This window comes from Cyanistes caeruleus, chromosome 1 (assembly GCF_971803275.1).
Source record: "Cyanistes caeruleus chromosome 1, bCyaCae1.hap1.1, whole genome shotgun sequence".
NCBI classification, from domain to species: Eukaryota; Metazoa; Chordata; class Aves; order Passeriformes; family Paridae; genus Cyanistes; species Cyanistes caeruleus.
The window spans coordinates 71,944,139-71,958,083 of NC_141701.1; the positions used below are offsets into that span (position 1 = coordinate 71,944,139).

At 41.3% G+C, this 13,945-nt stretch overlaps 1 protein-coding gene across 2 annotated transcripts in view; it reads left to right on the forward strand.

The window, feature by feature from the left end:
- The window catches only part of MTRR (5-methyltetrahydrofolate-homocysteine methyltransferase reductase), a 103,803-nt gene extending 90,183 nt beyond the window's left edge, over positions 1 to 13,620 (forward strand). The window contains exons 16-17 of one of the 2 annotated variants that reach the window (XR_015290229.1): positions 10,205 to 10,424; positions 11,099 to 13,620. The gene's annotated coding sequence lies outside the window, so the exon portion shown is untranslated. Of the gene's footprint in view, positions 1 to 10,204; positions 10,425 to 11,098 lie in introns of those variants that run through there. The other variant, XM_086901331.1, reaches the window with a different exon arrangement.
- Positions 13,621 to 13,945: the final 325 nt, after the last annotated feature.

A 13,945-nucleotide genomic window follows, 5' to 3' on the forward strand; every position in this document is an offset into this window, starting at 1 on the left:
ACCATTTTATTTTTGCATTAAAGTTATTTTGTAAAAGAAAAACTTTGCTGGCTTTGTAGTTTGTCTGAGGTGGAGAATCCTTCTTTTTATTGCCTCATTTCAGATGGACAGTCTTAAGGATCAGAGTTCAGTGGATGTCCCAGGCACTGCATGCTTGGGGAAATGCTCTCTCAATGACTGGAACAAGGCACTAGATATGAGTAGAAAGAAACTTTAAGTAGGAGCTGTGTCTTGGGAGAAAGGCTGAGGAGCTAATGGACAGCAAAGAAAAAAAAGGAATTTGAAAAAAGTGCTGAGATTTTATTGGAACTTGAGCCTAGTCTGTGCTGATTTGACTTTATTCCTATCCCTAAGTTGCCTGTGGTTCTCTTCTGCATAGTCCTGCTGGGTTAGCCTGTGATTGTTCAGGTGGCTGAGGTCCACTAGCTCTACACCCCACTGATGAGGCAGAGAAGCCCACAATGTGGTAACTGAGTTCCATTAAAAACTCCTGGCTTCACTCAGGCCAGTGTTCATGAATGTCTTGGTTTTGGAAGACAGGTGTCTTCTAGGGAGGCAGGAGCCTCCCTTGGAATGAAAAATGTAGACCCCCCCTCCCTCCGAATTACTATAATTCTGAAATCAAGGAGCTCTCAGGCAGAGAGATCTGGGGATCGGAATAACAGTTCTTTACTAGTATTTTTAACAAGGCAAACAAACAACAGTAACTACAGTGTTAGCAAGAAAAGAGAACCAGGGACTCCGTGACAGCCTTCTCGGCCGAGACGGGAAGGGATGGAGGAGAGGCTTTGCTTCACAAACCCCCTCAGGCAGTCAGTCCCAGTGTTTCTGCAGGCCTCTGAGGAACACTCAGCTGGAACAGCAGGAATGAGCTGAGATCCTGGGCCGGTGGCTGAGGTGTATCAGCAGCTCCGCGGCAGTGGCTGGCACTGCCAGACATCCCGGCAGGACAGGGGTGAGAGGCCACCAAGGAAGAGGTGTTATAAATTTGTATTGTGATATTGGCTTTCGCAGATGAATATTATATATTAAATACTTTTTAGCTATGCTAACAAGTCTTAAGTTTAAAAGAATTTCCTAGGTACAAGGCAAGGAAATCCCAGAGGGCAAGGACAGTGGGGCCCAAACTGTTATCAGAACAATAGAACCCAAACTGTTATCAGCGGAAGATATGAAGACCAGCTGCCCTCAGGGGAAGGATGAGGGGCCCAGACTGTTATCAACAAGTGACCATCTGCAGCAAAAAGGAAACCAAACTCCAAAATAATGCTGACCAGCTAGAATAACGATAACCAGCAAAAATTATGCTGACCAGCAGAAAATAACATGATCCAAGAAGGTGGAACCAGGGAGGGGACATGCTTGAATATGCATTAACCTCTCACAGCAAAGATGGTGTTGTGAATTCATGTTGTAAATATTGGCTTTTCACAATTATTCTGATAAATATATTATATGCTTTCACTATATTATTTTCTCTTAGCAAGTTACAGGCTTAGATAGGAATTCTGAATGGTAAGGATATGTCTCATCTGGAGAAGGCAAGATAACTCCAACAGGCAAGACAATGGGAGGATCAAGCTGTGGAAAACAGGCTATTATCAGCAGCAGGAAATGGAGAGCAAACTGTTACCAAAAAGCTGGTACCAGGACGTTGGCAAGGGGGAAAGATATGAAGCCCATCTGCTCTCTGAGGAAGTATAAGGGGCCTGGACTCTTATCAGTAAGTGACCATCTGCAGCAAAAAAGGAAACCAAACTCCAAAATAATGCTGACCAGCTAGAATAATGATGACCAGCAAAAATTATGCTGACCAGCAGAAAATAACATGATCCAAGAAGGTGGAACCAGGGAGGGGCATGCTTGAATATGCATTAACCTCTCACAGCAAAGATGGGATAAAAAGGACACTCCTGAGATACCAGGTGTGTTCCTGGCAACCCACCAGGGCACCCGGCCGTTTTAACCCTTTGCTTTATTTCTTTTGTCTCCTAATTGTCTTTTGTTTATATTAAATTATTTTTATAATTTATTAAGTGAATCTCGTTTTTAAGAGAGGGAAGAAGAAGAAGTACTGTCTGGGTGATGGCGAAATTCCCTTCTCCCCACCCCAACAACTCTGTGCCCAAAGTGTCTTTTTCCGAAGCTGAAGAAGCCCGCCAAACTGTCCCTACCCTCTTTTTTTCCTGCCCCCTTCCCCCCGGGCCCCGCCGAACTCTTTGTGTTCTTCAAGTATTCACCAAGTACTTCCAGTTGGGTTTTCCCCGCAACTAATGGGTAAAAATTCCACAGGCAAGCCAGGACTAAAAGAAGGACACCTAACCCCCAACAGTGAAGCAGTGTTTCCTTTGCTGAAATCACAAATATCAGCTCTATGAGAAGTGCTGGAGAACTAACTTTGATGACAGATTCTTGTTTTATGAGTCACCCTCAGATAATACCCTACGGATATTAGCTGTCTTTTGGCAGAATGTCACTTTGAATTCAAGTACTGATTTTTGACTGTGTTAGTCAGTGACAGCTGATGGTTATCTGACTCTTGCAGAACTTAAAATTCATGCCACTGCAGGAATGAATGACAGTGTTAAAAAAAACTTAAAGGAACTCAGTAATCAGTTTTTTTAATTGAAGCTGACTCTCACTTTATGCAAATACAAATTAGAATATGCTACTCTGTCTCATAGTAAGCAGTTTGCATTGCTGGGTCCATTGATGAGACTTGGTGGTGTATGACTGGATTATTTCACTGAAGAAGATCTGTAGCCTCCAGTCTCATCTCAATGTTTAGTAAGGTGATTTTTGAGCTATCACTGTAACTGGTATCTGACTGATATGCAAATTGTTTTTCTAAAGGTATACTGAGTAAGGAATGCGCTACAATAAAAACGGCTGCTTGTGGGATTTTTTTTGTGTTTCAGTTTGGTTTGGGTTTTTTTTGTTGTTGTTGTTGTTTGTTTGAAAGAACCCTCTTGATGCCTGCTTCTGGCCTCCATCCCTTTTCCTTCTGATCACCAGGGCTTGTCACTGCTGGTGAATTGAGAGCATATACATTGCCTTAGAATTTAGCTAAATTTATTGGTAGGTCTGGTGACAGAGCCTTTTTTACGTGTTCTATTCTCTAACAATCTTTCAAAAGTTTTTTATGAGTTTGAGGAGTTTGGCTTTAACAAGTGAAGAAAAGTTACAGAAAAAAGCACTGAGCTACATTGTAGGGGTATTCATGAAACCCTCTTTCCTGATTTGTGTACATGCTTACTAGTGATACACAACAGTGTGGCCTTTTTTTGGTGAAGAGGAAACAACAGTTCTCCCTGTTTTCTTGTCACTTGTAGCAGTAAAAAATGTTCTCTTTTTTTTAATAAATTGTAAGAAAGATACCAATAGCAATACAGTAGAGAAACTAGATATTTCTCGTAAAATTGTCATAAGCAAAAATGAAATAATTATTGCTTTTTAAAAGTGTATGCAGTAACAATATGGGACATCATCTTTCTTTGTAATCATAGTTCTGTTCTAATGACCCATAGAGTGTACAGTTTGTTTCATTAGTTAAATACTTTCTTTCCAGGTCTGTGCTAGTGCATCTGGAGTAGTTACTTCACATGAGCAATTTTTTTCCAAATCTTTACTGTTTTGCAAAGATGTGGAGCAAAGTCCCCCCTGAAACTGGAATGAGTCTCCTGCAACAAATTATATGAGCAGTATCTGCAACAGCAAACACTGCATGAAAAGAAACCCCAGACCTGCTCGTGAATGCCTGTACCCAGAATCAGTCCTGAAATTGGCAACTTTTAAACATGCTAAACCCTGCTGTGTGTATACTTATATTGATATAAGCTCACTTCATCTTTCACTAAAAGTGTGGTTTTAAACTTATAAATAGATTATAGAACTTATAGAATCAGCTAAGATAATTATTTGAAAGCATCTTTGTCGTGGTTTTAAACCAGTAACTAAAAAACTACTTATTTTTTTGTTGTGAGATATGGATTAAAACAAGAGCAAAACAGGCTTAAGACTTAAAAGGAATAAAGACAGTTTATTAACAAACTACAAGAATGAGAATACCAGAATAAACTTTCAGAAAACCCCCTTACCTTCTACATCTTACACATGACAACATAGAGACAAATAACTTCAGGACTTTGGTGGTTAAAAACAGTCTTAATTCTTGCTACAGTCTTTCATCAGTCTTTGTAGAGAAACAGAAGTCTTTTTCTGTTAGCTTACGGAGTTTCTCACGAGAAAACTATTTTTCATCATAGTTTTCTATTTCTCTAATGCCAGCTGCCCGGAAATCTGTCATTAGATCTTCTCTTCTCATTTCACATCTCCAAGGTGTGTATGGGTCACAGAGTTTAGGAATCTTATTTTTAAGGATAAGTTATTCAAAGGCAGAAGTCTTCTTCATTTGTCTCTGTGAGCCTTCCTGGAAAACAGTTTTTTCTTTGCCCCCAAAGCTTCAAAATCTTCACTCAACTCAATTCCAGCAACTCACAGTATCACAAGCACTCTCTCTTTCTCTTGCTCAAAAGTTACACTTTGAATATCTCTTTCCTCCTAATACTCTTATCATGAATTAAAGGAGTCTTTTATACTATTATTGTCCATCTCCATAGCTTTAACAGAAAGATATTTCAGTTGTAAAGCATCTCCTTATTCTCTCTTTCTTATTTAAACTTAACTCTTTTCTTCACTGTTTTTGGTGGTTCTATGATGTCTCTTCTATGTTGATTGTCTCTCTCTCTCTGTCTTTCTGAGAAAAGGAGTAATCTGTATGTTTATCCAGGTAGTAAAAGAATTAAAAGCTTTAAGAAAACTGCAAGAGTTCATGGTGTTAAGTTTCAGTCTAGCAGTAAAAACTGAAAACCAAGCTCGGCTGACCAGCGCTGCTTCTCTTCCCCCTCCCCCCCTTCCACCCCGCGGCCTTGTAAGCCTGGAGAGGGGGGGGAGGAGGCCGAGACAGAGCCTGCTACCTTGTCCGAAGCCGGAAACCAAAAAGAACAAGAGAATTCTGTCTGTACTTCTTAAGGGGGTGTTTACAAGTTGAATTCACTTTTTAATGGTCAGATCTGCTGTCAATTCTTGAAAATGACCGATAATTGGTCAGGAGGGAAAAACTCCCATCAGCCACCAGCAGCTTCAACTTCCTCTCCCTCCAGGCTGTCTTAAAAGTAAAGCTACCCCATGACAGCTTTGTAACAACTGCATCTAGTGTGGCAGCTTTTGCATACAGTACTTTATTTTGAACAAAGAAAATGTAGTTTATAATTCAAAGGTAAATTGTTATTCCAACACAGTGTACTTTAACTGATCTAGAAATACTGACATCCTGATTATTTGACTTTAAATATATGACTTCAGTGCCTGGAGGGAATAGTCTCTAAATGAATCTGCTTGGACCTAGGAATAGCAGTTACCTGCCTTGCACTTATCTGTGCACACTTTTTAGCAATAGGTGTCTTTTTTGGTTCAACTGAAACAGAAAATCTTGAATTGCTGGGTTTTTTCTTGATCAAATACTGTTGTTGGTGAAACCAAAGGCTACATTTGTAAAGTATGCCTTTGCCGAATGTGCCTCATTTATCTTTATGTTTCTTCTAGGCAAGGTGGATCAAAACAAAGGGAATGAGGGATAGAGTAAGGGCACAAGACCCTTAACATACAGGAATAAAAAATAGATTGCAATAAATTGCATCTTATAGTGCTGCTTATTCTGCTTTCTTTTTCATTCTGCATCTTCAGATTGTTTTACAAACTTGTAAAATGCAATTTGTTGAAAGTCTGAATAAAGGTCTCTTCTATAAAAGTTTTGCAAATAACAGGTGAATGTGCAGTCTCCTCAAATATTTAGCAATAGTTAAAAAGCTGATCAGTGTCAATATTTGGATATATTTTTTTGAAGAATTTTGACCTGACCATCATTGTTGAGATTTACATATGGAAATTATATTGAAATCAAGGAAACCAACTTAATCTTTACATGTTTAGGGTTCTCTTGGCTTTGTCTTGTCTTGTGTTGCTTCAGGCTAGCTTGGCATGAAAGCTGCACTTTCAGTAAGGCAAAGGGGTGATTAGAGGAAAGATTGCTTTGCCTGGTTCAAGCCTTCTGATTTGTTGCAGTGTTTCAGGTTTGTGTTGCGTGCTTCCACAGGCTCACTCTTACAGCTGCTCTCTTGGGCAACAATGGAATTTGTACGGCAGTCCTTACTCAAGAGTGTACAGAAGGGAGCAATCTAACCCATACAAGTTCAGTGGAAAAATATTCAGTTTTGAGATCTTTTCTAAGGTGTCTGTTTATCACTTCATGCTGTGGGTATATGTTGAAGGTGTATGTTTCTCTGTATTTTTTGCAGGGTTTGGGGATGTATGGGGTTTTTGGTTCTTGGATGAAGAGTTTTGTTTGTTTGGTTTTCTTTGTTTTGTTTGTGGATCTTAAAAAACACACTTTTTATTTTTTTACTCTTGCAGTGTATTAGGTGCGGTCTCCAGACTCCTTTCTTCTTCCATGCACACAGTGGTGTAGTGAAAAGGATAGAAACTTAAAAACTTGTGATGAAGTCTCTATCTACTGCCTTGATTTACTGTTCTTTTGTCACTCAGGGCCTCTGAAGAGTCTTCTCTGAGTTGTTGCAAGTTAGCTTCTCCTCACAATTCCCTGCAATAATATATTTAAATTAATACATCCAAAATCATTAATAGACTAAAATTAATAAAATAGTGCAATACATATACAGAGATAGAGGTCCAGGTAGAGAGAAACTGAGACTATAACTGTATTTTTCTGAGATATATGTTCAGAAGTGTATTTCTTTGTTTCTCGTTTCTCCTTGTCTTTGGATATTCTAAATGAGTTTCCTGCCTCAGTTTTTGCCATGTGAGATGCATGCAGTGAGAGAAAGAGTTCAGCTAGTAAGGAAAAAAGTCCTTGGCCCCAAAATTCTTCCACAGCATGGCTATAAAATGTAAACAGCTGTGTCAGAAACCACCTATGGCATGTAAGTAGTGTGTCATGAAACAGGACACTGTTTGGATTAAAAGGCCAGAGAAAGGTGGTGTTGTGAAGGAATCTTTGTTTCTCCTACTGAGTTCTGTTCACAGGGGACAGGTGGGAGAAGTCATCCTGATACCTGCAGGGTTGTCTTGGGTTGCAATGCAAGATGTAACCAAAAGTATGCGTTCTATTAACATATATTAAAACCAGATGTGGCAATGTTCTTTATCTCTTCAATGACCCATCTTCCCTCCAGGGGGATATCTTCTGTTAATGGGCCATTGAGTCTCACTGCATGACTGATAAAATTACATCATCCCATCATGAGATGGTCCACCGAGGGGGAGGAGCCAAGCTTGCCTACCTGAATATAATCAGAGATTTAGAACACCACAGGTAGCCTTTCTTCACAAAGAAAGGAAGACTGGACCCCTCTGGACCATCAGAGGAACACTACACCCTTCTAAAGGATCATTGCTTCAACAGAACCACATCTGTAACTCCAAGAGGACTGCAGACATCATTTAACTGGACTGCTACCAACACCCTGACCAACAAGGTGTCCAGTTGTATTCTGCCTCCGACTCTATATTCTACTCTGTCACTAGTTTGTTTTTTTTTTTTTTTTTGTATTACTGCATTTTTATTTTCATTTCCCTAGTTAAGGACTGTTATTCCTAGTCCCATATCTTTACCTGAGAGCCCCTTGATTTCAAGATTATAGTAATTCAGAGGGGGAGTTGGCTTACATTTTTCCATTTCAAGGGAAGTTTCTGTCTTCCTTAGCAGACACCTGTCCTTTCAAACCAAGACAAGGGTACAAGACATCAGGCCTATTAACATTTACATCTTAGTCATTACTAATACTACTATTAGTCCCATGACATCAAGTATCCTTTTCATAATGGAAACCAAGGCATACATACCCATTTGTGTATTTAATATTTGGATGAAGGGTAGCAGTCCTTTTCTTTCTTTCTAGAGAAACAGAATTGTCTTTTTGCTGTGTTTGCTAGGGGTTTTTTGAAACTTGGCTGGGATGGGAAAACCTGGTTACGTAAAGACCATGGGTTTCATTTACAGACAGAGAGACTGAGAATGCTTTGATTTCAGTGCAAATGTTTCATGTTATTTTCTTGTTTAATTCCATTTCCATTATATTCACATATTTATGAGTATTTCTGAGACTTTCAAAATTAAAAGAAAGCTTTGGATTTTGTTCGAGCTTTTTTGTTTTGGTTTTTCTCTGTTCTTGTTTTGTTTTTTGGTTTGTTTTTCATTTTGTTTCAAATGAGAAAATACCTAAGTCTTGGGATACTTGCTACTACACTGTGAGCAGGAAAAACCCAGTTTTTTGAGACCTTCATGAAGGTATCAGACCTTCATTTTGCTTCCTAAATTCACAAATGTAATTTTACAGAAATGTGAATTAGAAGTAGCTGTTAGTAGTGTATTTTTATGATCTGTAAACTGTGAATAGAAACACTACAACCCACATAGACTACTTGAATTTGTTTAAGAATAGTGCATCATACATTTAAATATAAATCTTGCAGAAAATGGACTATTAAACATTGGATCAAGTGCTTTATGCACTACATGCATTAGAATTCAGAATTTCTATTAAAAGATACTGCCTGCTGTGAGCCACAAGCAATTTGTAGGGCCAGATTCATATTGGTGCATGACATCATAAAACACTTCTTAGGAAAGTAAGAATGTGATTCTAACTGCCTCGAAGCTTCTCCTCCTTTTTTTTCAGTAAGTTAAGAAAATTTTGCAAAGAAGCTAAAATTGACTTAAATTTACTTCTCAGAGGTATTATGTCTTTAATCTATTTATTTAGTTTAAATTAATGAGGATTAGAAGTGTCCACATCTAAAGACACTTTAGGCAACTAAAGGCAGCATAATAAGGTGGTAAGAGAAGAGCAGTTTGTCTTATGAAGGCTGGTGCTAGTAATGTTAGGGACCAATGTGTACTATCCATTCTGCCTTCTGAATGTAGCATTTAGAACACACTGCTGTTATTGTGGAGTGTCTTTTCATTAACAGCCCTTCATTTTATGCATCTAGGATGTTCATTTTATGCAAATAGAAAGTTTCCACCTTATTAAACAGCACAATCTCAGTTCAGTGAGATCAAACATATTAGAAGTCAAAATCGCTGATTTTCTTTTCCTGAATTTCTCCATTAATTAGCAGAGTGACATTTCTGCCTTTATGGAGCTGTCTTAAATCTCTGGTCTTCCCCCATGATAGGCAATGATGTCTCATATCTGTGTGTTATCAGCATGCAAGCCTGTGTAACTCACTAAAGCTGCTAGTGGTGAAAGTTTCTTTTGGGTTGTATGATTAAGTTGTTACTGCTTGGCACATTTTTAGTGATGAAACAAAAGGAACTGGGTTGGATCTAAAATCATATTGACGCCATACATATTCTATTACTTATATAAAGGTCTGGTTATTGGATATTTCAAAAAATTGAGGAGTTGAACGTCAACATTTTTTCTGATTCTGAATGAAAACAATTGCATTGCTGATCGGTATCTAAATTTTATTAGAAAGGGGTCTTCATCATTTGAGTCTTCAAGTCACAGCCTTGTCATCAGTCAGGAAATGGATCGGAACTAAGGCAATGTCAGAACCAGTGACCATCACTGCTGTAAAGCAGAAGTGTGTGTCAGAGCATTGGGGTGAATCATGTCCTACTCCTTTCTGTGCTGTTCCATACAAACTCTACAGATTAGCAAAAAATACATGCTCTAGGACTTTTTTTCTCTCGAGGTAGTCATTGACATGAGGGAACAATTTCTTTTCTACCTTGTACTTGCAAGAAGTCAAAGCACTCCATCACTGAGGATATCAGGGCAAGAAACAGTGTAAAGATAGATTGAAATATGTTTGCTTTAAGATGATAAAATAAAAAACTGCTGGAGAATATTCTTTTCCCCAAATATTACAAAATAAAAAAGAGGGACTAACGAATATCAGTATTTTAATCCTGCTGGGTGATAGATCAATTTTCCTAAATTGGGTAACTGATGATAGGTATGTGAAGTAATTAGAGGAGCAGATGACAGCATGCTTTTGAGTAGTCAAATGCTACACAGAAAGAAAGCAATGTTGTTTTGTTTTAAACTTCAAGAATTGTCTAATTTTTTTCTGTGTTTTGCTCTTGTTCTTGAATAAATTTCTTTGAATTCTCCAGGTGCTTTTCCTACATGAGTGCACAAAGAGTAGACCGGTAAAAGAAGTGACTGCTGTGGAGAACAGCATGACCACCATGAAAGGAAGTTTCTTTCTCACACTGCTCTTGGCAGGACTTGGGGAGTCAACAACAACAGAAGATACCCACTGCTGAGCTGGGTGAGATACTGCTGAGCTGTGAGATACACACAGAGCTGAGCACCCAATTATTGCATACAAAGGTAAGATGTAAATGCCAAAAATCTTTTCCAGAAATAGGCTAAGTATTGTGTTATCACTTCATGGAAACCTCTGCTTTTAATGTAGAATGGCATGGAAAAAAAACACATTTCAGTACTTCTATGTAAAAATCTGGGCTGTGTTCTGTGCAAATTTAATACATGCAGTCTTTCAAATTATGTTTGACCCAAGCCCAGAGTTTCTTGGCTAGTTCAGAGATGGGGGTTTTTCCTCACTCTGGCTCGAGCCCAGGAGTAGGATTTGAGCTCACCAATGAAATTCTTGAACTCAAATCTCTCAAACGAGTAAAGAAACAGGGGGGACCCTTATGGATGCTAAATCTGAACCATAGTGCCTGTACAAATTGCAGGCCGCATGGCTCCTCAGGCTGCCTGAGAAAGTATCCTGGGAAAAATATGAGAAGGAATTAAAACAATTCTCAGGGACACTAAACAGCCTTGCAGGTGTTGTTTTGCAGCCTCTTGTTTCTCCTTGCAGGAGGGAGTCAGAGGGGTTGTGTGCCACTGACCAATGATGGTGATGTAGCACTTTGTTAACCAATAAGAGTTTCCTTTCTGTACTTTTCCACGTATCTGTCTATAAGACAGGGCTGAAGCAATAAACTAGGAATTCTCGTGTTGTGACTCCCTTGAGAGTCCCGTGTTGTTCTTTCTAGCCGTTCCCAATCGGAGCGACATCTGGTGACCACCCGACGTGATGTTGAACCGACCCCTGAGGTCCGGTAATCCCGACGTGAAGTGCAGCCGACCCCCGAGGTCAGAAAGCAACCGACGTGACTTCTGCTAATCCCCTGAGGGTAAGCAGCGAGCGGGAAAAAGCCAGCCCTTCCCCCTAGAGGGGTAAGTGGAATTCTCCCGGGCTTTCCTAGAGGAAGCTGGTTCTGGAAACCAACGGGATAGTGGAGCCCTGCCGGTGAGCGGGCTTGGAACGGCCATCTTGGTGAAGCAGAGCTCAAAATCCCGGGTCTGAGCCGATAGCGTGTGCATAATTGCATTCGCGGAGCCGCCAAGATAAAGTCCTCATAATGGGGAACTGTACTTCAGCTGATGAACAGCTTGTCTACCTTGCATGGCAGGATGCCCTGCCCCGCATGGGACTCAGTGTTTCTGAAGATGCCATGCGCGCTTTATTTCAGTGGGTGAAAGAGCAAGGTTTTGATATAACTATGGACAATGCCTTTGATCTCGAACTTTGGCTGTCGATAGAGAACCATTTATGGTCGGAATTCATTAATGGAGATATCAGCGTGTGTAGCCTGGCAGCCACCTGGGGAGTGCTTTTTAAAGCACTGAAACGGAGCCAGTCTGAGGACAGTGAAACCAGGATGAGAAACTTTGATGCCGAAAGTTCCTCCGTTGTACAAGATAAGGGACCGGGAGATGAAACCGTGGATGAGCTGCATAGTGCTCTTTTAACTCTGCCCGGACCTTGGAGGACTTTGGCGGCGAGCGAGAGCAATCTGCAGCCCAGAGATCTCCCTCTCCAGAGAGGTTTGAGCGGCCGCCATCCGCGGAGCTCGGCGCGCGGGCTTTGCCAGCAGAGGGGCCTCTCTTCAGCCCCCCCCGCGCCTGGCGCGCCCGGCGCTGAGGAGTCCGAGCGCGGGTCCGAAATGCCGCGGGCCGCTGCCACCGGGGGGCCCAGCCGGACAGATCCCCCGTGTACCAACGCGGCGGGGCGCACGGCTGCCCCCGGCAGAGAAGCGGCGGGGGGAAGGAGAGCAACAACCTCGCTCCCCCTGCGCCTGCCCACTGCCACCGGCCGGCCGCTGGCCGGCCGCGAGAACCCCGAAAAAGCCGAGCCCAAGCCCAGATCAGAAGCTGGGGCCAGGCCCGTGGCAGGCATCGCCCCCCCCGCGCGTCCGAAGCACCGGCGAGAAAGCGCGGGGTGGGGGGGCCGGCGGCCTCGCTCGCCCCGCGCGTGCGCAAAAGGGCTCGCCCTTGCACTCCCCCCGCGCTCCAGCGGGGAGGTGCGGGAGGGAGAGAGAGTGCTTGCCGTGCTGCGCTCCCAATCTGAGCTCTAGCAGCGGCCCCCCCGCACCCATAAAGGTGGCGGGGGGAGAGAAAGACAGCGGCAGGCCCTCTGCCGGGTCCTTCCACACCAACCTAAAGAAATACCTCAACAAGCCCTCCAGCGGCCTGAGCCGCGCCAGAGTCCTGCAACCCCTGCGGGACCCAAATTTACTCACTTTGTACCTTTTAAGTCTTGTGTTTACAGAACTGACAACCAGCCGCAAGGAGATGGTAACTTCGAGTTCCCTGAACCTTCCTGAAATTCATGAACTACTGTTCAAACCCGATGAACAGTAACAGCAGCCATGTAAACTTTATAAATCCCTCAAAAACCCCTCAATTATATTTAAAGTAAAAGTCCAGTGGGAAAAAAAAAAAAAAAGGGGGATAAGAAGGGAGGATCAAAGCATCGTAAATTGCATTGTGAATTGTTAATTGATTTGTGAAAAGTTTATGGATTTTGCATAGTAGAACTGAGTAGAGTTTCACTGAGTATAAATCTAGGTGTTCTTAATGTGAGTTTTATCACTTTAGTGTTCTTTCAAACTACTCTATTGACAAGTTAGACTGTCAATTCGAACAGACTAACGATGTTGTACATAGTGTTGTATATAGTGTGTGTATTAATTCACTGAATTAGAAATATTAGACTCAACCATCAAGTCCTTGCAAGGAGAACAATCTTAAATACCAAAACATAAGCCAAAATTCTAGATGAATTCTAGATCAGCATCCATTCAAAGTTCTAGCAAAGAAACCTCTTGAGCTGTGTTTGTTCTCTATCCTACAAGAGCCCAGTAGGATATAACAAACACTGCCTTTTTTATTTTTTCTAACAGAAGAGGGTGAATTATGGATGCTAAATCTGAACCACAGTGCCTGTACAAATTGCAGGCCGCATGGCTCCTCAGGCTGCCTGAGAAAGTATCCTGGGAAAAATATGAGAAGGAATTAAAACAATTCTCAGGGACACTAAACAGCCTTGCAGGTGTTGTTTTGCAGCCTCTTGTTTCTCCTTGCAGGAGGGAGTCAGAGGGGTTGTGTGCCACTGACCAATGATGGTGATGTAGCACTTTGTTAACCAATAAGAGTTTCCTTTCTGTACTTTTCCACGTATCTGTCTATAAGACAGGGCTGAAGCAATAAACTAGGAATTCTTGTGTTGTGACTCCCTTGAGAGTCCTGTGTCGTTCTTTCTAGCCGTTCCCAATCGGAACGACAGACCCTTCTGCTGGGTTATGTTCCACAGTTGATTTCTGTGAAGGGAACTCCAGAGAATCAGACAAAATAATTAGGGTCTGGGGTGCTTCTTTTAACAGGGGCTTCTTCAGAGGGTGGGAACTTTGGAGAGAACCAATTATTTTCCACAGATAGCAGATTAACAAACTATCAAGGTTAAATTATACACATCAAGGTTCTTAAAAACGAGATTCACTTAATAAATTATAAAAATAATTTAATATAAAAAAAAGACAATTAGGAGACAAAAGAAA